Source organism: Medicago sativa, chromosome 7, assembly GCF_051527215.1.
Source record: "Medicago sativa cultivar Bolivia chromosome 7, Bolivia_mono, whole genome shotgun sequence".
NCBI lineage: Eukaryota > Viridiplantae > Streptophyta > Magnoliopsida > Fabales > Fabaceae > Medicago > Medicago sativa.
The window spans coordinates 9,584,632-9,590,127 of record NC_140755.1 but is presented as its reverse complement, the minus strand read 5'-3'; the positions used below and the strand labels follow the sequence as shown (position 1 = coordinate 9,590,127).

The 5,496-nt window shown below is 27.3% G+C and overlaps 1 long non-coding RNA gene across 1 annotated transcript; it reads left to right on the top strand.

The window, feature by feature from the left end:
- The first annotated feature begins 258 nt into the window (after window positions 1–258).
- On the top strand, window positions 259–1,255 carry LOC146904083 (uncharacterized). The gene is made up of 2 exons (XR_015019938.1): window positions 259–385; window positions 971–1,255. It is a non-coding gene; the product is annotated as an uncharacterized LOC146904083 (long non-coding RNA).
- Window positions 1,256–5,496: the final 4,241 nt, after the last annotated feature.

Sequence of the window (5,496 nt, the reverse complement as noted above, 5' to 3'; positions counted from 1 at the left end):
CGTGGCAACCTATTAGTGAGAGACTCATTTAATGTTTTTCTCATGTACACAAGACAGAATATCTCTCATCAAAGAATATTTCTTCTTATTTTTTTGTGATTAAAAACGTAAATGGTGACTGAAAAATGAATGGTTTAATGGCGTGTAAATGCTATTAATTAACTTTCATTGCATTTTTTAATTTGTTTCATAGTTAAACATGAAAAAATGAACATATTTTTTATCTTCTTCATTTCCATATGTTCCTTCCAAGCTTTAACACCATTCTTTTTTTCTCTTCAGGTTGTTAGGGAGCATATTTTAAATCACGATCATATTTTCAATCACAAAAATATGATATAGTAAAAATCAATTAGATGAAAATCATAGTCTCAAGTGTAACAAGGTAAGTGGATTCAAATATTTTATTTTCTTAGATTATTGACGGTGTCAACGTGTTAGTATTGATTTGAAGCCCGTGTTTGTGTAAATGTTCATTGATGCGTGTTGATCGTTCTTGCATTAGTATTTGTGTACAGAAAGTTTTAACCACTATTTAATATAGATTTGTTTATAATTTCCTATAAATATTACCTCAACCATAACCATTCCTCACATCATTTCAATATTCAGTTAAAGAATACAAAATTATTTCAAAACAATCATGTTTGTTCATTTATAATTTGTATCCATTTTTTTATAAAAAAATATTTGTATTATTTTTCTTCATAGTGCTTATAAATAGTGTCTCATCCTTATTCTCTAAATATCACATATTTGTTTCTGGTTCTTGACTACTCTCAGATTGCAATTTATTTAAACCCATTATTTTATTTTTTTAATCCTCTTTCTATCTCTATATTTTTATAGTCTTTTTGCCAAAAAAATTGATCAACTTTTCTTCTTTAGCAACAGTTGAAATATATGGGTTGCTCTTCGACCAATTGTTCTTTGGTTTTGACTGGATTTTATTAATTTCTTATTTTTCCAGTTATGTGGATTCAATCAAAGATGAAGTGCAAGGCTGCAATAACTGAAGTTTGACTACATGGATTTGTAGAGTTCCTCTCAACAATAGAAAGGATCTGTAGAGTTGAATATTTTACAAAACTAATAAAAGTTGTAAAAAAAAATTACATTGAGTTGTATATTTTAATCAAGCTTTATATTTTTAGAGTTGTATATATTAAAAATTTGATTAAAGTGTCTGATGTTATATGAATTTTAAGTAGTTTTATCTGCATTGAGATTGTAAAAATGCTAGCAGTAATATTGACGAGTTATGATTGTTCGAATATAAACCAATCTTTATTATAAACATTTGCCTTCCTTTAAATCAAGAGTACATGTGACATCTTCACATTCTTCATCTCATTTAATGTTTTTTTATCATCCAATCAAATTGAATCATGACTCATTTCTCGTGACGCATAATCACGACATCTAACTCTAAATGAATATTCCAGTTAATGTAATTAATGGCTTCCTTTTGCAACTAATTACTAACATTTATCATTACAAAATCATTAATTTATTTTTTAATGATATTACATTTAATGATGTTCTTATTTTATCAATTCAATATATTAAAGATATCACTTTTCAACTATGATAATGAATAAAATATTATATCTTTCATTTGTAAATAATATTCAAGATAGTTTTTCGTATTTAAAATAGCAAATTATAGATATTTTAAGCATATTTTTTAACAAGCTTTTTAGGCTAAAATTTATTAAGAAAAAAATGACAAATAAAAAACTAATGGACATAAACCTAGCCAAATAAACAATTATGGACATAAACCGAATTCAAAGAAAGAGACAACATAATTTTTTCCATTAATTTCAGTGATTGTCTTTGTCCCAATTATCTTTACTGTCACCTTAAATTTCATTTAAAGATATTATGACATTTAATATCATAACTAATTATAGCTTACATATTTTTTGTTTTGCATCATGAGAATTGATATAAAATTTGGGCGGTATTTTTTCATGTGATTTGAAAAATTTATGTGCGAAAATTAAAGTTTTTTCTCTCTATAAATTACTTTTTTTATCTACTCATATGTTTTTAAAAACAACTTAATACTTTTTTTTCATTTTCACATGATGTAATTTTTTTATAAAATATATTATTAATTAATTTTGCAGCAAATTTTGGATCCATACGTTAATGTAGTGATTTTCTTGAATTTTTTCTATAGATGTTGATTCTAATTTCACCATTCTTCACACAATTCTGATATTGAACCAAAGAATTCAAAATTATTTTCCATTTTATTGTATTTATGAGTTTTCAACAATACTCACTATTTGTAAAAAAAAAAAAAACTTACTACTCTCATTTTTTCAGTGGGCCCAAAACCATTAATCTTAGAGTTTCGTTGTTCGTCTTTTGTTTGTTTTTGATGTATCAAACTGTAAGAGCATCCCTAATGGAGACCCCCAATTTTGAGGTTTTAAACGAATCTCCCATGTACATATCATTCATTTATAATTTTTTAATAAAAGTACACAATAAGTACTCCAATGGGGATCCTATGACAAAAAGTCTAAATGGTTTCCAGCAATAACTCTTCATCATTTACATTTCAACACTAACATATTATTTTAATAAAAAGTATTGTCGGGTCCAATTAAGAATTGGGGGTCTTAAGTGAGACTCTCGGTATTAGAAGACCCTCAAAAAAATTTCCCCATGGGATACCTATTAGTTACCAGATCTTAAATGGTGAGGACCTCATCGTTGGCGATGCTCTAAGCATCTATTTTTACTAGACATCTATTGTCACTGTGTATTCGTTAGTACACATGTTTCTCTTCATTTTCAGTTATTGAAGTGTCAAACAAGCACATAATACGAAATAGTACGAAAAACATTGGGAAGAAGAATATAATAAATAGTACGAAAAATATTGGGAGGAAGAGATAAATAGAGATAGAAAATTAAATGTGGTGTTGAATGAGTATTTGAAAATAATTGGTGTTCAAATATAAGAGTTGTTAATGATATAATTTAATTCATTAAATCAAGATAAAATGAAAGGTGTGAATCTTGATGGGTTGGTAGTGGTTTCAAAGAGGGATGTTTTTTTTATTTTTTTATGAGAAGAGAGAAAGTAAATTAGAAAAAGAAATAAGATGAAAAAGGAATTTGAACATAGAGAAATAATATGGGAAAATAATAACTTGATGTTAGTGTTATGGGTTTGTTGAAGGAGTTGAAGATTAGTAGGTAACTATACTACCAAAATATTACACTTATTAAAAAAATTCCATATCAATTTTAAATGTATAATAAACATGTATTTTGTTAACTTTTTTTTTTTAGCAAATGTATTTTGTTAACTTAGTATAACACATCTACGTTTTCCTTTTGTGAGATCTTGCAAAAGACCAAGGGTGAAGATTTTTTTAATAAATGAATAGAATGTAAAGCATAAAAGAGAAAGGCATGACGTCTCAACTAGATTGGAACTTGATAACTAACTTTCTTCTTTGCCCATACTCTAAAAAAGGCGAAGAAATTTGAAATAATAGATGTTAAAAAAAATATTGTCTTGATAAAAAAAATTGCACGAAAGTGAATGAAATCAAAAATATAAAATTTAAGATAAAAAAAAGTTAAACAAATATTATCCAAAAAATAACAAAATAAATCATTATAATGTTGGCAATTCTCATGGAGCTTACATTGGGTTGTATCATCGTATTAGACTATATGTGAAACCACACAAGTGAAATTAATATTACATCTTCTTTCAAAATATCTAGGCACATATATATGAGTCATCTCACATATATGTTATTCAACATCTACTATTCCATCAATTCTAGAACTTTAACTCATACTTGACATATTAACACCTATCCCCCAAGTGTGCGGCTCTCTATGTCCGTAATTATATGACATAGTCAAATAAGGTCAAACGGAGACACAACAGATAAAAAAGTGGGTTGCTGGTGATTTAATGATGAGATATTTATGTTCCTTTCTTTCATGAGAAAAGAGAAAGAAAATTAGAAAATGAAAGATGATGCAAAAGAAATTTGAGATTGAGATAAATGACACCGGTAAAAAAAATGTGTGTTTTGTCCCTGAGGTTATAAAGAATAAAGTGACTCAAATGAGTTGGAGAATTTTGAGTAATTCACTTCCCAAAAATTAGACTTAATAAAAAAAAAACACAATAACATTTAAGAAATTCTAATAATTAGACACATATTCTGTTAATTCAGCATAATACATTTGAGTTTTTCTATGGTTAAATCTCATCAAAGACACGAAGTGAAGAAATTCGAAATAATAGGGATTAATAAAAAAATTTGCATAAAAATGAAAAACAAAAAAATTTAAATTTAATATAAAATTAAACATATACTCTTACATTGGTCATCTCATTTATGTGTCTCAACATCTACTATTGTATCTAATGTGGAACTTTAAATCACAATTGACATTTTAACATATCTTCCTTAAGTGTGAGACTGTCTGCGTCTCTGATCTGATAACATAACCAAATAAGGTCAGAAGGAGGCGTAACATGGTTAAACAGGTGGATTGATGGCGATTTCATGGAGAGGGGTTTATAATTCTAACTTTCACGAAAAGAGATAAATGAAATTAGAAAAAGAAAGAATATGAACAAGTAAGTTGAAAATCAGAGAAATGATAGGAAAAAAATAGTGAGTGTTTCATCCGTGGAAGTATTGAAAATAGATCGAGTTATTGGTAATTTTATGGTTTAGTTGCAGGAGTTTGAGATTTACGAGTGATTATTCTACCCAAAAATAAATAAACTCAATAAGAAAATGTCACATAATTTTAAAATATCACTTTATCAGCTCAGCAAAACACATGCATTTTTTTCATTGTTAGATCTCACAAAAAGCGAAAGTGAATGTATTTTAAATAATATTGAATGACTTCCAATAACGTATATTTAATATAAAAAAAAATTAAGCAAACGAAATCCAAAAACTAACAAAACAATTCATCACGATGTCCAGAGTTCTTAGAGTGCCTACAATGAGTTTAATGATCACATTTGGCCAAGAGACACCCCACACGTGAAATTCACACCACATCTAAACTCAAAACCTTAAGATTTTGCGTATATTAGTCTTCTCACTTATATGTTGCTCAATATCTACTCTTTCATATAATGGAGAAGTTTAAATCAAACATGACACATTAACGTCTTTCCCTCAAGTGTGAGACTATTTGTATTTATGATATGATGAGATAATCAAATAAGCATAAAGGCACAACAAGGTAAAAAAAATATGGTTGGTGGTGGTTTAATAGAGGGGTGTCTTTTTTCCTTTTTTTTAATAGAAAAGAGAAAGTAAATTAGAAAAAGAAATAAGATGTAAAAAGAATTTGTGCACGAGATAAATGATTTGTTGGTAATTTTATGAATTTGTTGAAGGAGTTGGAAATTATTGGGTAATTATGCTACCATAATAAGCATGTATTTTATTAACATAGCAGAACACGTCTACATTTTTT